Below are 22,525 nucleotides of genomic sequence, written 5' to 3'. Positions count from 1 at the left end.
GAGGGAAATGATTGGCTTAGTCTCAGTACAGCTTTCCACAGGAGAACTCAAATAAATTTGCGGTATCGGCCCAAATTGTGAAAGCTAAATTTTCCTCACTTTCTTGAAATGAATAAGTTAGATGTAGTGCATGAACATAGTCAAGGTGTAAAAATGTACTGTTCACCCCCCACTTCACACAGTCCATATATGGAAACTAAGCTGCCAAACAGCCCATTTTGTATTCAGTTTCTGTGATGTCACGAAAACACATTTGTATATATCCATCACTTTAGCTCACCCCACTTACATTTAACTTGTGAGTTGAGCTTGTCAGTCTTAAAGGCACGTCAATAAAAACACCCTGTTTAATTTTAAGATGTATAGAGAGACATAAAAAATACAAAAGAAATGTACATTCTCAGAAAAAATCTGTCAATGGGGTGGTTCCCTCAAGGCTCCATCTCAGTGCCTTTAGTCAGCGAACATAACTGAACCATAATCCACTGAAATGATCTGTTCTAAGCTGGACTGACTCCACACACCCCGCCTCGCCTCAAGGTTTTTATTCTACTGCTCTGTTTTAAAACACTTGGTTATGAAAACATGGAAATACAAACTTTTGACCTGGAGAAACTGACAGCAAACATTGTCAGTATAAAGTATTATAGAACAAAGCGGGAAAAACAGGTAGGCAGTGGTTAATTAGATTAGTCTTTGATTAGCAGCAGCAGCAGCATCTGAGGATGAGGAGTGTTGTACAGCAAGAAGCTCAATGGTGATCAAGCCAGTCCTGAAGGCTGGCGAGCAGTGGCACTCGATCAAGGCAGAAGAGGCAGCAGCATCAGATGCACAGGATGGGCAGCTGATCAACTCAGCAAAGAAAGGAAAACACACAGAGTCAGTTCTGTAAAGAGTGGCTGACCACAGATTACAGTAAAACAGAGCAGCAGAGACTCCAGCAGGTCTAGATCTGACAGGGAGACTAGTCACCAAATGCTTGACTGTACAAGTGAGTTTTTAGCCTAGACTTAAAGATTGGGGCTGTGTCTGATTCCCGAACATTAGCAGGAAGATTATTCCAGAGCTGGGGGGCTTTGTATGAGAAAGCTCTCCCCCTGATGGAGCTTTATTAGTTCTAGGTACCAGTAGTGAGCAGCACCTTGTGATCTAAGTAGGCGTGATGGTTCATAGTGGGAGAGAAGGTCACTCAGGTACTGAGGGGCGAGTCCGTTTAGAGCTTTATAAGTCAGTAATAGGATTTTATAATCAATGTGAAATTTAACTGGTAACCAGTGCAGGGCTGATAAAACTGGACTAATATGGTCAAACTTCCTAGTTCTTGTGAGGACTCTGGCTGCAGTGTTCTGGACTAGCTGAAGCTTGTTAAGGCTTTTGCTGTGACATCCAGACAGCAGGGCATTACAATAATCTAGCCTTGAAGTGATAAATGCATGAACTAGCTTTTCTGCATCCTGTAGAGATAATGCATTTCTTAATTTAGCGATATTGCGGAGATGCAGGAAGGCTGTTCTAGTGATATTAGATATATGTGCATATGCATGTATTACACTGCATTACATTTGGACTGTGAACAGCCAGAGATCTTTTCTCTGCCATAAAAGGTGATCTGTATGAGAAGGGTGACAACAGACATGCTACAAAGTATAAATATGCTCCCTTTTCCCCCCCAACATAACACACACAGCACTCACAGGCTCACATCTTTCCGAGGGTTTAATGGGCATATGCCCAGCGGTCCAGTCAGGAGAAAATTGAACGTCTTGACTCGCTTTACTGCCAGCACAGCAAAAAATCAACTCATTTCATACTCATCGCTGCTCTATGACCGATCATAATTACACTCTCCACGATTTTCCTGATTGTCCACTTCTCCCGAAACTGCTTAGCAACCATTCCATCCATCATAAGTTATCAGGTTTTTTAGCAGCGGATTTATAGCTCCAGATCTGCAAAAGATGTGCCTTAATGCTTAATAATAATTGAAGGTGCGTTAAATGAAAGTCACTAAGAATTGCATTTTAGCTGTAATGACACACAATAAAGAGTTGAAGAAATGATGTGACTAAGAATTAATGAATCACCCAAATTCACATAGACCAATGTGTAACAATGTGCCCTTGTACCCCAAAACACCAGAATGATCATTTAAATATTCTAATGGCTGAATATTTGAATATCTCCCTGAGCCCTGCTCTCTGGCCGGAGCTTCCTGCTTCTAAGACCGACCAAGCCAGAGTTCTCACTCTGTTTCACTCCCCTCTCTCAAACTACCACCATACACTGAAGGCATGGTCAAAATGCAGATTGTTTGATACGTATATTATTACCTGGCTGAAAACGCTATAAGGAGTCAACAAGTTCACTTAGAGAAAACAGCTCTAACTTGCAGGCATACTGGCATTTCTATGTGTAAGTTAATTGGTTTTTTTTTTTTAATGTGTTTCTGTATATAAGATAAGAATTGTGCCCAGTGTTTGTTCAATTCATTCACATGAGCCCCCTGTTACAAAATCAAAATAGACACTGAATAATTCCTAATTATTACTGAAAGTGGAAGTTTAAACTCTGAACAATAAACCTGCAGTTTCCTAGTTAAGGATTCTGCATGGAGTCTATGCTTGAGATATATTTAATGAAATGCTGAATTAGCACGGTGATCCTGTTGTGCACTAGGCTGGTTAGATGAGCTAGCCATTCATATTGTGCAATGTTTTTCCACAGAGCACTGCTATGCAAGTAAGGTCAATCAAGCCACTTTAGCTAATGTCATCACTCGAATTTCAGTAATAAAAAAGCTTTTTTATTTTAAAGTGATCGAGTACTTTGCACAACTTCTTCTTCTTCTTCTTCTTCTTCTTTCGGCTGCTCCCTTTAGGGGTCGCCACAGCGGATCATCTGCCTCCATCTTGCCCTATCCACTGCCTCCTCTACTTTCACACCAACCATCTCCATGTCCACCTTCACTACATCGACTTCACAACACTTGTAAACTTGGTTCAGTCAGGACTTTTTAAATAAGAACTTACTTTGCACAACACAGTTCTTATTTAAAAAGTCCTGACTGAACCAAGCTTACAAGTGTTGTTCTGTTGGTTCATGGACGGTCCCATTTACATGCATTACAATATCAAACGTTCATCCTTCATGATATACATAAGGGTGCCAGCATTTAAAAATATTAGCATTGTGAGTTCAAATTTTCAATACCTAATGAAGTCTATTTCTGAAAAAAGAACATGATGGACTCTTGACCACCCAAAAGTGCATACCCTATTGCGTTTTGTCACGTTTGTTTCGGTATCATAAATTTGATCATATGTGTAGTACTGAACCAAGTGTCACATTTACTAGGATAGGATCATGTCTTAGACTAGCAGTCTAATTTAGACTTATAGCAAACCATTGATGTGCAAGTACATTTAGTCATTTTGGCTTGGGACATAAAAAGGGCCTTGGGACATAAGATAGTCTGTCCACAGAGAATCTGCCAACCTTGGAGTTACTACCATGTTGCTTCACTCATTTGACTATCACATCTAGAGATATATTATGACTTGGAAGGCGTATGCAAACGGTCCATTCGTTGTAACTTTATAACACGTTGTTTGCAAATCTTTGTACACTTAATAGCAAGTGACAGCCAACACGCATGCACTTTATCCAACTGCACAAAATGTAGGCAACGATGTGTAACAGTTTAACAACCTGACAGCATTTGACAGCCAAATGTTGGCTTGGTGTGTCCTGGTATCACGGATTCTCCCCATGTCCCTCTGAGTGCCTTTTTCTTCTCCTCTGTGGTAGCCTTCGGTGCCTTTGTTTTCTAGTACCATGTGTTTTTTTATATCTATATTTAAAAATAAAACAAAATAACAACTAAACCTTCTTGAGCCTCAGTTTACCAATATTGGTTTTTAAATCAATTAGAGACTTAATTCTAGAATTCCAAGCACCACAGAAGAGCTCATCCCCACAGTCACGTGTAAAAGCTGAGGCCATATTTTAATGTAAAAAACATGTTTCTCTGCCATTTTAACTGCAATAATCTATACATGACTATGGAATATATCAATTAAATGACCAAGAAAACAAAAGCCACAAAAAATATTCTAAAATATATAATGAAAGGTCCCCAGGAGTGGTGTCACTGGTGTTACTGCGTAACAAAAAATCTCTTATTTTGAAATAAAAGTCACACTGATGACATCATGCCTTCCATTCGCCTGTTTTCTGAGGATCTATGAAGAAAAGCTTGTGGTGAGTCCACTGCGTCTCTCAGTTCTCAGAGATTTTTTCATTCACCTGCTGATCTCATATGAAGCTTTTAGCTGATGTCACTGGTGCGACCGACTTTATTCTGAGGTCACTGTGAAAAAAATAGAAACACAAATGGATTAAATTCCGTATTTTACTGGATTTTCCATGATTGACAGCGTGTGGTTTGATGCTCTGTAGTAGCCGTTTTGTAAAATGCACTGTTCATTAAAAACGTCTCTGGTGTTCCCTTTATTATGTGTAACACTTATGAGGATCGGTAACACCAGTGACTCCTATGGAAAGACAGAAAAGTGGACATTTCTGTAGAGTGACCCTTATATCCTCAGCGAGAATGGGCTGTAACCTAAATAGGAGGATGTATGTAATTGCACTGGACATCACAGAAATGATGAATTTAGGTTATTTTTGCAGCTTAGTTTCTGTGTATGGACCCTTGGCCTGAGCTGTGGACAGCACACTTGAAGTGTCTATGTAGTAAATGAAACTCCTAAAAATGTGAAGAAAATGTGTTTTTCCTTTATCATCTGCTCCAGCCGAAATTTTAAAACCACAGACAAAAATGACCATGCAAGATTTTAAAACACCCATCACTTCTCATCAAACATTTCAGTGCATGTCTATACTCCTCTCTGCTAGTCTTCACATACAGGCAGTGGAAGCATATCTTTAGATCACTAGTGAAGCTGGGCTTAAATGTTGGGTTATGGCAGATTCAAAGATTTATAACATTTTCCGGACTTTTACAATGTGCTTTTTAATGGCTGGCTGGCCATCAAATAATTGTGTAGATTGTGTACACCTCCCATGAACTCCCACCCCCCTCCCCAAGGCACCCTTCTCCAGTGGCCAGTAAAGTCAAAAACAATGTTACGTTAAAAACAGTGAGCAGAGATAAGATTAGACAAGTTCAAAGCAGTGTTGTAAACATGTCAGCAGCGTTCTCCCAAGCCATTAGTGTCTTTTCCTTAGCGCCATGAATGCGGGCAGTTGAAAGTTCCAGGTTGACAATGTCAATACTGGAAAGAATCCATTTTCTCCGGTTCAGGGAATGTGGGGGTTGCCAATGCAAAGCCAGTAATTTTTTGGCTGCAGTTGTGCCAGCCATCCAGACTTTCTTTTCTGTGCTGTTCAAATTACAACAGGAGTCATCATTCAGAAGAAAAAGTTGAGGTGACATTGGGATTGTGGTCCCCAAAATTTCTGACAATGTAGAAGAGACTTTAGTCCAAAATTTGTGCACCTTGGGGCATTCCCAGAACATGTGCAAAAAGGTACCATATGCATCATAAGAACAAAATGTACGGGGGTTCCGGTTACGTCACCAGCCAGATGGCAGCGTAAAAACGTGTCTCCCGACTAAAGGCGAAGAAAAAGCCCCAAAACAGTGAAGTTTTTTACAAAAAAGTAAACATCAACTCTATATGGAAGACGGGGCAGGTATGGCGACTAGGCTTAAGGGGAAAAAGTCGACCCAGCAACCAGAAAAACGTGACTACGAAGCTGACTCTGGAGACAGCGTGCCCGTGGATAATGCTAAAACCCAAGACGGTGGTCGAGCGGAGGAAACGGTAGAAGGAGGGAAGTTGGAGTTGATTTTAAGAGAAATACAGGACTTTCGACAAGACTCTAAAAGTCAGCTCGAAGCCATTAAAGGAGAGATCTCGAAAATTAACTCTAGGGTGGATGCTGCAGAAACGCGAATCGTACAGAATGAAGAAAGAATACAAGTCATGGAGAATGTCCTGGCTGAGATGCTCAAACTGCAGACACAGCTTCAGGGTAAACTAATGGACCAAGAGAGTCGTTCAAGACGTGAAAATGTGAGGATATATGGGGTCCCAGAAGAAGCAGAGGGGGAGGCAGACTCTGTGACCACATTTGTTGAAAAGCTGCTTAGGGAAAACCTTGACATACCACCCTCCACAGACATGCTTATAGAGCGAGCCCACCGCGCTCTGGGTCCATGGCCTCCCGCTGGAGCACCACCGAGGTCGCTGGTTGTCAGATTTCTAAGCTACAGAACGAAGGAAAGCATTCTGAAACTGGCGTGGCAAAAGAGAGGCTTCGTATGGAAAAACAACAAAATAAGCCTGGATCATGACTACGCATCCGGAATTCTCAACAAACGACGAGAATACGCAGAGGCACGACGGATTCTGAAGGATAACAACATAAAGTTTCGGACTCTGTATCCAGCAAAGCTGAAGGTATTCTATGATGACGGGACAGTAACCTACGAGTCAGTGGAGGAGGCAACACGAGATATGGCAGACAGGGATCTACCCGTAATGGTGATTATGCAACCTGACACGCTTCTGGACCAGATTCGCCGTTTGATGTGGCAGCCAGACGGGCCATGGTCCAGACGGGGTGGTCGCTACGGGGACGTGGCCGGCTTCAAAGAAAAATTAAGTGTCTTTAAGCGGTAGGCACTGGTTGAATAAGATAAGAACGATCTCTTTAACGAGGTATCTAAGTTTTACTGTGGGAAAGGCTAGTTTCAACATGTAGAGGAGAAAAATTGTCCTAGTCCATCAGAGTAAATTAATATAGTCGGGTTTGATGGGTTGCTGCCACCTAAAGGCTAAACATGGAGGGCCCTCCTCAAAGGACAGAAGGTGGAGGTTTTCCCTCTAGATGTGTCAACTTGTTTAAGGTCTGCATTGAGACCTCTATATCGGAACCAAAGTTACTTTGTGTTAATTCCTTCTTTTTCTTGTACCTGTTTATAGTGCATTTACAATTGTTCTTATTGCTAAGGGGACTTGTTAACTTTAAGTTACAGAGGAGACGGGAGGAGGTCAGTCTATCTATCGGTTCATTTTTCTGTGCAAGGGAGAATGCAGGTGGATAATATTATAAAAATAATTTCTTTTAATGTCAATGGGGTCCTAAATCCAATCAAGAGGCGTAAAAAGTCACACATTGCATTTCTTCAAGAAACACACTTAAACAAAGCAGAACATGTTAAACTAAAATCAATGGGTTTAAGTACTTGTATTGTTCCTCGTATAAGGAAGGACATAGAAGAGGAGTAGCAATTTTAATATCGAATGCACTGACTTTTGAACATATATCAGACACTATTGATGAGGATGGGAGATTTGCAATGGTGACATGTAAAATAGAAGGATCGTTAGTAACACTTTTGAATGTATACGCCCCCCCAGGAAGTGATTGGAGTTTCTTTAAAAGGTTATTTGACTTGATGGCTAGTTCCCAGGGCACATTGATCTGTGGGGGGGATCTGAATATTCGTCTGAATCCAAATTTAGATTCTTCTGGAGTAAGTATTCAACGATATTCAACTTGCAAGAAAATCAATACAATAATGAAAGAATTGGGAATAATAGATATCTGGAGGGAAACATATCCATCCAGTAGGGATTATACACACTACTCCTCTCCACACTCAACTTATTCAAGAATAGATTATTTCTTCCTTTTTAGCAAGGATAGATATAAGGTGAGAGATTGCGACATTGGTACAATAGACCTATCTGATCATGCCCCTATCTATTTGTCCGCAATCCTGGATAGAACACATAGATCGACAATATGGAAGCTGAATTCCACCATTCTGAATAACCCTCAAATTGTGCAGAAATTAAAAAAAGACATTGGAGAATATCTTGTACAAAATGATAAAGGGGATGTTTCTCCATCCATCATATGGGATGCTATGAAGGCCGTCATGAGGGGAAAAGTAATAGAAATAACCTCTTTTAATAAAAAACTAAGGTCTCAGGAACTAGAACAGTTGCAGGCACAATTAAAAAGATTACAGACTACAACTTATACAACATTTCAGACAAAACTGAAGCAAGAAATGAATAAATTAAAACACGAAATTAATGAGCTGTATACTTTGGAAACACAACAGAAACTTCTGTATTTGAAACAAAGATATTATGAAGTGGGAGGGAGATCAGCAAAACTTCTAGCTTACAGGCTTCGAAAACAGCAAGCAGATAACACTATATATAGAATTAGAAAGCCAAAAACTAAAGTGATGGAATCTAAACTTGAGAAAATACAGGAAAGCTTTAACACTTATTATAAAGACCTATACTCTCAACCACCTATGTCAAATGACCTACAGATTGATAAGTTTCTATCCACATTGAATTTACCAGTAGTAACAGATTCACAAAATGAAATACTTATTCGGCAGATAACAGTTGAGGAGCTAAATTTAGCCATTTCTAAATTAAAACCAGGAAAATCCCCAGGAACAGACGTCTATACATCCGAATGGTATAAATGTCTCAAAGAACAACTTACTCCAGTGTTGCTGTCAGCTATGAATTGGGTAATAGTAACAGGTGAAATTCCACCATCATGGAGGGAAGTAATTATCTCAGTTATACCCAAAGAAGGAAAAGACAAATCAGAATGTGGGAACTACAGGCCAATTAGTGTCCTTAACTTGGATTACAAATTATTTACTTCGATCCTAGCTAGACGAATAGAGCAGTTATTACCTAATCTTATCCATTTGGACCAGACTGGATTCATAAAGCAAAGACAAACACAGGATAACATAAGGAGAACTTTATAAATAATGAGATACATTAATCAAAATAAACTTGAAGCAATGTTGTTAAGTTTGGATGCGGAAAAAGCCTTTGACACCATTAGATGGGCTTTTCTATATAAAGTTTTAAAAAAATTTGGTTTCCATCACATGTTTATCAAAACAATTCAAACAATATATGATAAACCCAGTGCAAAAATTAAAATAAATGGGGACCTTTCAAGCTCATTTGTGCTGGAACGAGGAACTAGACAAGGGTGTCCGATGTCCCCATTGTTATTTTCTTTATTTATTGAACCTTTAAGCCACGCAATTAGACAAAAACAAGATATTAAGGGAATTGAGGTCTATGGTGTTGAACAAAAAATTGCACTATTTGCAGATGATGTTTTAATGTACCTAGGGCAACCCACTCACTCATTCATGGCACTGATGAACACACTGGAAGAATTTGGATTTCTTTCGGGATATAAACTTAATATTCAAAAGACCCAGGTGATTACAATAAATTATAACCCACCAAAAACACTCACAGATGCATATCCATTTAATTGGCAGGCAAAAAATATAAAATACTTAGGAGTGGTTTTACCAAAAGATCTGTCTGAGCTATTTCAAGCTCCCTTAAATGGTAAAATAAAAGCAGATTTGCAAAGATGGAATCTTATCCCATGCCTCACACTAATTAAGAGAGTAGAGACAATTAAAATGAATGTATTACCACGATTACTCTATCTTTTTCAGACCTTACCAATAGAAATATCAGATCAACAATTTGGGGAGTGGGACAAATGGCTTTCGCGATTTATATGGCAGGGAAGGAAACCTAGAATAAGATATACCACATTACAACAGGAAAAGGAAAATGGAGGAATTGCCCTCCCTTGCCTTCGTGTTTATTTTTATGCCTCCCAAATAAGACCTTTAATATGTTGATGCAATAAATATTATACAGCAAGATGGAAGGAAATTGATAATGCAATGGCAGCAAATTTTCCCTTGGAAGCAATGATAGCCGATAGAACATTAATGAAACACCTTTTGGACATGGAGAATCCATGGATTAACCTAACTATGAAGATTTGGGAAAAGATAATTATATTGAGTGGGATACATGATTCTGTAAAATTGTTGAGATGGTGTGCCTATGATTGTGACTTCTCCCCTAACAAAGAAGATAATACTTTTAAAAGGTGGGCTAAGAGGGGTCTAACAACATATTTGACCTTTTTACAAAAGGGGGTATTTCAATCATTTGAATCTCTAAAAGAAATATACGGATTGGAACAGAAGGATCTTTATAGATATTTTCAAGTACGATCCTATTTTAACGAACTGTCTAGACATGTAAACCCACAAGCCCATGAGACAGGAATTCTTACATTTATTTGGGCCACTACTAAAACAGGCTCATGTCCTAAACTCATTTCGAGGCTTTCTAAAGAGATTAACATTTTCAAAGACAATAAAACATTATATAGTAAAGAAAAATGGGAAAAAGAGGGGAAATATGTAAATATCAGTGGGCAACAACAAGTTCTCTACTATGGAAAGAATTTTGTTGGAAAAATATTCTTAGATTTTTTATTACTCCTGTGCAGAAACGGCATCAGGGCTCAGGGTCTAGCTGCTGGAGAATGTGTGGCTCGGATGGCACAAACCATGTCCATATTTTTTGGGAATGTACTGCGCTGACTGGATATTGGAGGGATATCCATCAGGCTGTCTGTAAGATATTCCAACTAAACATACCTTTTGACTTTACTTTTCTCTATTTGGGAAATCTTTCTTTGGATATGTGTCAAAGTGATAAAAAACTAGGTGCCTTGTTAGCCACAAGTAAAAAGGCAATCACTCGAAAATGGTTGTCCTCTGAACCTCCCCAAATTCAAGAGTGGTACGATGTCGTTTATGAAATTTTTATTATGGAGAAACTCACCTATTCTCTAAGAATTCAAGCAGACAAATTTTATCGGATCTGGTCTAGATGGCTAGCATATATAAGACCCCAGCGACCAGTCCTTCTCTCCTCTTTTTACTAAAGAGTAAGCTTCCCCATCTTTATGTAAATAGTTTTTACCTCAAAATAAATAAATAACAAAGAAATTGTTAAATAAATAATAATAATAAATTATTAAAAGGGGAATTAAATTTAGGGACAAATCAGTGACTTTAATGTTACTTTGTGGAAAAAATTTGATCTCATGGAAGCCTAATTCTTGATAAGATTTGTATTTGTTTTAGTTGTCTTTATCTATTTTGTTTTGTGTGATCATTATTTAAGATATATGAATGTTTGAATGTCACTGTATTTCCTTTGTCTTGAACAGAATTTCCCAATAAAAAGTAATTTACAAAAAAAAAAAAGAACAAAATGTACACAGAGGAGAAGGGATAAGGTGCATAAAATAACGCTTACAAGGTGTCAAATAGTATTTAAACACAAAATGATAATGGATTAACTGATGATTTGGATTTTTTGAGGAAGAGAAAATATTGTTCCAGAGTGTTTGCCAATCAATTTGATCATCAGCAAGTTTGAGTTCTTTTTCCCAGATTGTCTGAATTCCTAATGATTTGTATGTGGTTTGGAGTAGTGTAATGTAGATGGCTGAGACCAAGCCTCGTGTTTCCATATTGCCATAGAAAAAATTATGTAAAGGGTGAGGAGACAAAGGGGAATTCCAAGGAACCCCGTATGTTTTCATGGCGGCGCGCAGGCGTAAATAAAGAAAGAAATAAAAACCAGGTAAATTGTAAAAAGATTGTAAGTCCTGGAATGTCCAGAGACCAGCCTCACCAATGACATCGCCCAGAGTGTTAATTCCATTTTGTTGCCATGCAGGGAAAGAAAAAGGTTTATTGGCGGTAAGGAGTTTATAATTATGAAAAATCGGGGAGTCTTTGTGCCACTTGGAGGTGACATTTGTTATTTTTTCTACATCTCTCCACACGGAAAGTAAGTTGCTAATGACTGGTCCATATTTCAATGTACAGTTCTTGAGCGAAATATTAGAGTAAATGAAATCTTGTAGTCTATGGGGAGCGACTATACATTCTTCTACAGGGCGCCATGAAGTCTTTACGTCAGGGTTAAGCCACACCGTTAAAGCTCTGAGGATAAAGGAATAGTAGTATAACTTAAAATTTGGAATTGAGAGGCCACCATCAGTTTTGCAACTGGGGGGGGGGTAAAGGAATCATAGAGGCAATGAAATTAAGTCTGGGAAGAATATTCATTTTAATTACAGAAATACGTGTTTGAAATGTGTCCGTCATCTTATTCCATTTTTTTAGATCATTACTAACCTGTTCCAATATATGAGTGTAATTGAATTGTACGGTCTTATTGAGGGATGGGTAAATTTCTATACCAAGCTATATGAAATGTTCCACCACAGGGATTGGTAATTGAATATTGAGCTTCCTCATGGGTTCATTCAGAGGGAGCAAAGCAGACTTGGTCTTATTTACTTTGTAGCCAGAATGACTGCCAAATATATCCAAGATAGTTAATAAATGAGGGAGAGTTTGAGGGACATCGTTAACAAAAAGCAAAATATCATCTGCATACAGAGAGATGTAATGCTGGGTATTAAGGATTCCAACAGGACAGTAGGTGCTGGAGAGGCGAATTGCCTGTGCAAGTGGTTCAAGGGAGAGGGCAAACAAAAACGGGGAGAGGGGACAACCCTGCCTAGAGCCTCTTAATATTGGAAAAAATGATGAAAATTTTGCACCAGTTATAACAGTGGCAGAAGGGTTGGAGTACAGAATTTTGATCATGTTTATGAAGTTGTGACCAAGACCCATTATTTCAAGTACACTCCATAGAAAATTCCAATCCAAACGATCAAATGCTTTCTCTGCATCGAGTGAGAGAATAGCACATGGTGTTGCTGAGTTGGGAGTATGATCCAGCACGTCTAGCAATCGTCGTACATTATCTGAAGAGAAATGAGATTTAATGAATCCTGTTTGGTCACAATGTATTAATTTAGACATATAGGCTTCCAGTCTGCCAGCTAATATTTTCGCAAAAAGTTTAACGTCAGCCCCAATTAGTGATAGAGGATGATAACTAGTAGGTAAAGTCGGATCTTTTCCAGGTTTAAGGAGAAGAGAAATCACAGCTATATTTGCATCATTATGAAAAGAACCCAATTCAATTGACTTATTAAACATGTCTAATAGAAATGGACCAATTTGTGGGAAAAAGGTTAGGTAAAATTCTGGGGGGATCCCATCAAGTCCAGGCGCTTTTGATTTTTTTCATGGCTTGTAATGTAGTTTTTATTTCGTCCAATGTAAGTGGTTCGCCTAGGGTTTCCCCTTCTTCTGTGGATAAAGAGGGCAAATTTAAATCCCTAAGAAATAATGTGTGATCATCGTGATATGGGCCAGGTTGGGAATGGTACAGTTCTTTATAAAACTGTTGGAAGATAAGATTAATTTTGGAAGAATCTGTGATTAAGTCACCCTGTGGAGGTGACTTAATCTTTCACTACTTTCACTACTACGTAGTTTAAGAGCAAGTAAATGGCTTGGTCGGCTACTGTGAAAATAATAATACTGTCTTGTTCTATGAATTAAAAATTCAGTGTTGTTTAAGAATTGAATTAAGCTCTTTTTTAGCCAGTTCTAATTCAGTTGCAACTGATTTATCAAAATTATGTTGTAAAGAGTGAGATAGGGTAGATATTTTATATTCAATGTGATTAATTTTAGACAATTTTGTTTTATTTAGGTGAGAAGCAAAAGAAGTAGCATAGCCCCTAATAAAGCCCTTAATCGCTCCCCATAGAAATTGATCATTTTGAACAGAACCATAGTTAAAATCTGTAAATTCCTTGAACGAGGCACAAAAATCAGATATAAATTTCGTGTTTTGCAATAATGTAGTGTTAAAACGCCATTTGGTTGCGCGCTGTGACAATTTGAAAAATGTTATCTTTGCAATGTTAGGATGGTGATCCGACAATGAGAGTGGACAAATATCAGCTGAATGTGTCATTTGTAGCAGAGAGGAAGATGTCAGAACATCAATTCTGGAGAATGATTTATGTCTGGCAGAGAAATAAGTATATTCTATGGAGAATGGATTTAGGGCACGCCATACATTGATCAAAGTGAAATCGGAGATAAGTTCGTTCAGAGCAAGGGTGGATTTGATTTGTTTGAGCGATCTAACGAGTTATTAGGAACGGCATTCATATCTGCACCAATGAGTAACGGAGAATCGAATTTAGAGAGATATTTGGATAGAGCTACAAAAAACTCAGAGTCAAACACAGCTGGGGCATAAACTGAAACAAAAGTGAGTTTTTTACCACCAATAATCACCGTAATGTGAGAAATTCGACCAGATACGTCAGCACATGTGTGAAGGATTGATTTATTCAATTTCCTACATAAGATAATTAATGTGCCGTTATGTTTTTTCTTAGCAGAGGAATGTGCTACCTTAAAATATTTATTTGACATTCTAGCCACATCGGTGTGTAAAAGATGGGATTCTTGTAGTAGAACGATATCTATTCTTTTCCTACGCAAAATCTCTAGGCAGGAGACTCTCTTTGAAGGCGAATTCAGGCCCTGTACATTCCAGCACAATACTGTTACTACAGACGTAAGTGATTATAAAAACTAGGATGAACCAGACGAAATAAACTAGGAAAAATAGAAAATATAACTGTAATGCTTGGGAGATTACTAGTAAATAAATGAGATACTGTCTTAAACACCAAAAGGAACTGGCCAGAGAACAAACAAACCTGGGTGCCATAAAACCATAAATCCCATATTAGAACAGTTTTTAACAAACCCCTCTGGAACGGGGAGAACCCAACGGAGAACTTTTTTCTCCCCGGCTCCAGACCAGATGAGCCGTGACACGTTAGCCGGCTTAAGCCTGGCAGCGAGAAGTCGCACCGCACCCCTGACATTACAGAAATATACCAAAGAAGGTAGATATAAGAGAGGTGGCGAACACGCGATGTCGGAAAACTTAGGAGTTACATAGGGCTGACGGTGTTCCTAGACAGAAACTGCAGCCGCTCCTCTGCTTCTTGGGGCGAAGAAAAAATGTGCACAGTACCTGAGATGGTGACATTCAGCTGAGCTGGATAAAGCAAAAAGCTTTCAATACCCTCTGCTCGGAGAGACTTCTGAAGTGGAAGAAAAGCCATTCTTCTCTTAGAAGTGAAGGAGCTATAATCAACGAAGAATCGAAGATTAGCACCCGAATGGGAGATGGGACCGCTGGCCCTGCTTGCCTTCAGGAGACGCTGCCTGTCCTGGTACAGCAGGAGTTTGAAGATGAAGACGTGCGGGGAGTTGCTTGAGTCATTCTGACTTCTATAGACGCGGTGAGCCAGTGCTGGAAACCACTCTTTGATAGCCTTTTGAATAAAGCCAGTGGGGTCGCTACCTTCGGTTCCCTCGGGGAGACCCCCCAGGTGAACGTTGTTGCGGCGGGAGCAGTCCACCCTCGATATAAGTGCCAACACTGGTTTCGTCTGAGCTGAAAATTCATCCCGAATCATGGAGAGCTGAGCCTTAGCATTTTCCGCTAGTACCTCAATCTGCATCTGAAGTAAACTGGCCTGTTTTTCCAACGACTCGGCTAGTAGGTCCGCCATTTTAGCGAATTTGGGTGAGTCTTTTTTTTGATTGAGGAGACAACTGGAGAGGGAATTGGTCTTGATTTTGCGGTAGACATCTCAGCCATCCTGTCACCAGCAAAAGGATTCAAGTAGAAATATTAAAACATCAAAAAAAAGAACAGAAAACGGGGAAAGGTGCCAGAGCTCTAGCTGCGTGCTGCTATCCCGGGAAATCGGTCACGTGGTCTCCCCGCACAACACAGTTCTTATTTAAAAAGTCCTGACTGAACCAAGCTTACAAGTGTTGTTCTGTTGGTTCATGGACGGTCCCATTTACATGCATTACAATATCAAACGTTCATCCTTCATGATATACATAAGGGTGCCAGCATTTAAAAATATTAGCATTGTGAGTTCAAATTTTCAATACCTAATGAAGTCTATTTCTGAAAAAAGAACATGATGGACTCTTGACCACCCAAAAGTGCATACCCTATTGCGTTTTGTCACGTTTGTTTCGGTATCATAAATTTGATCATATGTGTAGTACTGAACCAAGTGTCACATTTACTAGGATAGGATCATGTCTTAGACTAGCAGTCTAATTTAGACTTATAGCAAACCATTGATGTGCAAGTACATTTAGTCATTTTGGCTTGGGACATAAAAAGGGCCTTGGGACATAAGATAGTCTGTCCACAGAGAATCTGCCAACCTTGGAGTTACTACCATGTTGCTTCACTCATTTGACTATCACATCTAGAGATATATTATGACTTGGAAGGCGTATGCAAACGGTCCATTCGTTGTAACTTTATAACACGTTGTTTGCAAATCTTTGTACACTTAATAGCAAGTGACAGCCAACACGCATGCACTTTATCCAACTGCACAAAATGTAGGCAACGATGTGTAACAGTTTAACAACCTGACAGCATTTGACAGCCAAATGTTGGCTTGGTGTGTCCTGGTATCACGGATTCTCCCCATGTCCCTCTGAGTGCCTTTTTCTTCTCCTCTGTGGTAGCCTTCGGTGCCTTTGTTTTCTAGTACCATGTGTTTCTGTTGCTGTTCTGTGTTTCCTCCCTGGTCCTGTCCCCTTGTTATCTGCTCCAGCTGTCTGTGCTCCACCCCTCATTAATTCGAGGTGTTTCTTATTTTTCCAGTGTATTTATACCCCTGTGTTTGTTCAGTCTTTGTCTTGCATTGTGAATGTTACCTTGTCTTGTGGTTTCCGTCTTATAGTTGTGGATTTGTCTTAGTTTGTTTTTGTCATGGACATGACTTTTTTTCCAATCCTCTGTTACTTTCGATTATAATTTCATTAAAAGCAACTCGCATTTGCATCCCGCCTCAGTGCCTCAGCCATTACACCTGGGCCTTATGTAGGAACAAACAAGAATAAAAAAAAATGATTTCCAGATAATGCTACTGTGGTAGAATGTGCTGATATCTAGCAATGTTTAATAATCAACTATACTATATAATTTTTATACTTTGAGAAATAAAGTTATGATAAACCAAGATGGTGGCTCATTAGCCACACAGCAGCCTCTTCAGGTCTGACAAATGGTGCTTTTTGGTTTTGGTGTTGGTGTTATTAGTTTAAGTTTTGAGTTGTTTTGTACATGAAGTACATGGAAACCTCATTAACTTATGGTTACCTTTGCCAGACTCTGCTACAGATAAGAAAACAGCCAGAAACCAACCTTGAAGATCACTAGCTGCTGAAGCTACATGAGCTCAGTTTGCTAAGAGAACCAAGCTTGCGGGGGGGCCTGCTTGCAGCCAGGAGTCCTCAGCATTGCCTGATGAGGGAGGCCGGGATAGGGTCCACTGAAAGCACTGCACGAGGAGGCCAAAACATGAAGAGGGCTCACTGGGCAATAAACTGGACTGCATCAGACTCCAGCGGACTGCCCAGTGAGAGTTCAGAAACTGCTGTGTTTTGGTTTTTACTCAAACATGTCTTAGTGGGAAGATCACGTGACGCACTCATGGGTCCGCACGCACGTTGACGGCGCTCCGCGACCCCAGCCCTTTTTGGTGGATTTATTTTCATGTATATTCATTTTGGCACTATTTTCGGACGATAAATCTGACTCTCCTTCATGGCCTCCACTCGAAAACAGCTTAACCTGACTCCAACGTCCTCTCCAACAAAGAAGAAACCGAAACAAAACGACTCCGCGGATCAAGCTAACATGGCGACTACAGCGGACGCCATAGCCAAACTGGAGAGCATCCTGAAAAATGAGTTAGCAGCTTTGAGGGCAGACTTCTCCTCTCATATGAGCACAGTTCATTCGCTGTGTTCGAAATTCGACCAGCTAATGGGCGAACAGAGAGTACAGAAGAAAACCCTCAACGATCAGGCTCGCCGACTGGAAGCTCTCGAGCAACAGGTGGTGGACCTGCAGGACCGCAGCAGGCGCACTAATCTTCGGTTAGTGGGGCTACCTGAGGGAGCCGAAAAGGACGACCCGGTAGGCTTCATCAGGCGGTCGCTATAGCAGTGGTTTCCATCGCTAACGGGTAAAGAACTGGAAGTCGAGCGGGCTCATCGCATATACAGCAAGACAAGCACTGACCGGCAGAAACCGAGAATCTTCATTTTTAAGCTCCTCCGCTACGGAGATAGAGAGCTGATCCTACGCGAAGCGAGGAAGCACGGGCCGGTAAGATTCAATGGCGGATCCACGCTTAGCTTCTTCCCCGACTTTTCTCCCTTTACGGCCAAGAAGCGGAGCTCCTTTACCGCGGTTCGGAGGGAGATGAGAGAGGCAGGCATTCAGAACTTTCTCATTTTTCCAGCGACTTTGAAGGTCTTAATCAACGGAGTTAAATTAAATCAAGTTAAATTGCTGAATGATCCAGAAGAAGCCCGCAAGCTTCTCGACTCTCACCTCCGACCGACCAGTTCAGATATGGAGCCCCCTTAAGTCTGCACACAACACCGCAATTTGAGAGGTAGCTGTGACTGAGTGTTTGTTTTCGGTTTGCTAACTATGTGTCGGGGATCGGTAGGTAGAAACTCGAGTGTTTCGTATAATTCCTGTTACCCCATTGTTCCGACATGTTTCACCCGCTGTTAATGTGACTTGTTAAAATGGAGCGGTTTTCATGTTTTCAATTTGTATCAGTGGATTCCTTTACTACCTTGTTTATATAATTGCTGATAAAGCAAAAGGGCTGGGGTCAGCGTCCTTGATGTGTATAGACCAATGTGGTTGCCACGGATTGCTGAAGGGGAGGGAGGCATACCTGGGCTATTAGTCTGTCCAGGCTGCAGTAGTTTTATGGGATGGGTTTTCTTTGGGATTCTGTTGTTATTGGGGTGGGTTTGGGGGTGGGCTCCTGACAGACTCCAGTTTAATTATGTGGTATGTTCTACTTGTGCTTTCTGGGAAGCGGTTATGTTTACGGTGCAGTTAATATTCGATAGCTATGACTGACTTAAATATCCTAAGCTGGAATGTTAACGGTCTGAACGAGCCTCATAAGTGTACGAGCTGCTTAGAATTACTGAGACGGAAAAAGATTGATTTACCCCTAATTCAAGAATCACATCTAAAAGAAGAAGATGTTTACAGATGCAATAATAAATTTTACGAAGTGATTTCTCACTCTGCTGCGGGCAGTAAAACTAGGGGAGCGATGATTATGATACGTAGGATCTCTATATTGGAGAAAGGCGGTGATACTGAGGGTAGAATAGCTCACGTTAAGACTTTGGTCGCTAATAGAAAGATTGCGTTTTTGTCTGTTTATGCCCCCTCCACTGGAGATCCAAGTTTCTATTCTACGTTATCTGCTTATCTTTTGAACTTGTCGGACTGTGAGGTGGTGCTAGGGGCAGATATGAATGCAGTTATGTCGCACAACTTAGATCGGTCCGGAGAAAATGAATCTTATTTGCAGAAGATGTGTGCAGATAAACTCAGACAGTGCATATCTTCATCCTCTCTAGTAGATTGTTGGCGCTCTCTAAACCCATCCCTGAAGAAATATACATTTTTGTCGTCTAGGCATAGGACATACTCTTGAATTGACTATATGTTTATATCTAGAACTCTTCTTCCATTAGCTCCCATGGCTGATATTTGGGTTATGACTCTCTCAGACCATAATAGTAACTTTCTTAGATTAGTTATAACGCCTAAGCCACCACGGGCACCACGTTGGCGCTTTAATACCAAATTATTACAAGATAAAGATTACTGTGCACAGTTCAAAAATGAATTAAAGGAGTTTATTACAATAATTCAGGGCTCGGTGGATGATCCACGTATACTCTGGGATGCGGTAAAGGGTCTCATCAGAAATAATTCAATATCGTATGCTTCATGGAATAATAACGCCTTAAAAAGATATCTGATCTTGAAGCGCAGTTAACATCTCTAGAGAACTCTAATCAGACTCTATATTCGGACGATACAGTAAAAGAAATTTTTGTTATAAAGCAAGAACTCAATCAGTTACTTAGACATAAGGCAGAATTTCTTATACAAAGATCAAGGCAAAATTATTACTTTCATGGAAGGAGGCCAAGCCACTTACTGGCTCTGAGATTGCGTAGTAACGAGAAATTTGCTAATATTTCGGCTATTAAATCTACATCCGGTGAGATCATGTCGGACGAAACCGATATTAATGAAACATTCCGGTCTTTCTACTCAGAACTATACACATCTGAAGTAAACTCAAAAAATGACGCCACCTTATCCTTTCTTTCCTCCCTTAACCTACCACACATCACAGACTCTGAGGCAAATTCACTAGCTGAACCAATAACTCTCGACGAATTAAAATCTGCACTTCAAGGTATGAATAAAGGCAAGTCACCCAGTTTAGACGGAATCCCCAACGAATTTTATTTAACTTTCTGGACTGAGTTGGGCCCTCTTCTATTAGAAATGATTCTATATTCCATTGAAAAAGGTTTTTTTCGTCAACAAGTTAACATGGCTGTTATATCTGTTCTTCTAAAGAAGGACAAAGACCCCACTTCATGTGCTAGCTATCGCCCACTCTCCTTAATAGGCTCTGACATAAAATTATATGCTAAAGTTCTGGCTTGACTAAATTGGTCCAGCAAGATCAAACTGGTTTCATTAAATCGCATAACGCTTCAGACAATCTTAGGCGCTTACTACATATTATCCACTCCTCGGAACAAACAGATTCCCATCATGCAGTTTTTTCCTTAGATGCTCTTAAAGTGTTTGATAGGCTTGAATGGAATTATTTATGGCTGGTCTTAGAAAAAATGGGGCTCGGTTCGAATTTTATTGACATGATTAAAGTTCTGTATTTCAATCCAACAGCAATTATTTTAACAGGACGAACTTGCTCACAACCATTTCAGTTAAGTAGAGGGACCCGTCAGGGCTGCCCCCTCTCTCCTCTACTATTCGCTTTGTCCCTTGAACCCCTCGCACAGGCCGTCCGCCAGTCGACATTGATCTCACCGATAATCATTAACAACACGCTTCATCACATATCCCTATACGCAGACGATATTTTATTATTTGTGGATAAACCAAACAGCTCCATCACTCATATACTGACCCTCTTTGACAATTTTAGTCTTTTCTCTGGGTATAAGATTAATTGGAATAAGTCTTGCTTTCTTCCAATTAATTTCGATCCTAGTGCTGAGAAACTTCCTAGTATTATCCCGGTTGTCACCTCCTTTAAATATCTTGGAATAAAAATGTTCCCGTCTTTAACTGACGTTGCGGCGAAAAATTTTAATGGCATTTTATCTAAGATAGACGCCGATCTCTCTAATTGGTCTCATTTTCCTAATTTCCTGCATGCACGTGTTTCTGCAGTTAAGATGAATGTCCTTCCTCGCATTAATTTTATTCATATATGATCCCTCTTTCTCCGCCAGTTGGGTTCTGGGATAAACTTAAATCCAAATTGTCTCATTATATCTGGAATGGGAAACGTCCACGCATCAAACAGTCAACTCTTCAGCGTAGTAAACTGGAGGGAGGCCTCTCTTTACCAAATTTTAAACTATACGCCCAAGCCTTTGTTCTACGTCCACTGGCAGTGTGGTTTAACTCAAATCTCTGTACCTCATGGCGACCCATCGAAGAAACGCTTATTGCACCACACACCCTTGAGGACTTGTTATTTAGTGGCATATCTATTAGACAATGTAAGCTACGCTTTGGCCCCATAATATCATATTTGATATCCATATGGAAAGCCGTTGAGAAAATGACTGGATCAGTTGTTAAATGGCATCGGCATTCCCCGATTTTCCACAATTATAATCTTCTCTCCGCTAATGCTCCCTTATGCTGCCCGCAGTGGTCTCAGAAGCACATTAAAAAAATTTGTGATTTATACAATGATGAAGGCCTAAAATCTTTTCAGGATCTTCAATCTCAATTTAACATACCAGCTACTTCTTTTTTTATGTATTTACGCATTAGATCAGTACTCCGCGCAAATGGGATTCTAGTTAACGCCAATCTACCCATACACCCTTTGCGTAAACTAATTTTGCAGAGTGACCTTACCCCGAATTCAGTATCTAACATTTATTCCTTTCTACTAAAATCTACTTATACTGCTCTGGGTATTATCCCAATATGGGAAAAAGACCTAGACACAGATTTACAAGACATCCCGACTGAACATATTTGGGGTCTAACATTTATATCCTCTAAAAACCCGAATCATCAAGTAATTCATTGGAAATTTATACATAGAGCATACTTAACTCCTTTAAAGCGATATCATATGCACCTGACCAGCTCTCCCCTGTGTGATTCATGTTCCCTAGGGGAATTAGGGACTTTTATGCACTATTTTTGGTCCTGTCCATCATTATCAGCATTCTGGAATCAGTTTACATCTGACATATCAGAGTTGATTGAGAAAGACTTCTTTTTAACTCCGGACTTATTCTTTCTAAATAACATCTCAAGCCTCAACTTGTCACTATGGCAGAGAAATCTACTGCTTGCAACTCTTACCGCGGCAAAACTTCTACTGACCAAACGCTGGAACCCTACATGTAAGCTGCACAGAACTGCTTGGATTCAAACCTTATTGGACATAATATCTATGGAACTTTCTA

The sequence above is a fragment of the Pygocentrus nattereri genome, chromosome 9 (assembly GCF_015220715.1).
Source record: "Pygocentrus nattereri isolate fPygNat1 chromosome 9, fPygNat1.pri, whole genome shotgun sequence".
NCBI classification, from domain to species: Eukaryota; Metazoa; Chordata; class Actinopteri; order Characiformes; family Serrasalmidae; genus Pygocentrus; species Pygocentrus nattereri.
The sequence above is the reverse complement of the archived record's forward strand: the minus strand, read 5'-3'. Positions refer to the sequence as shown.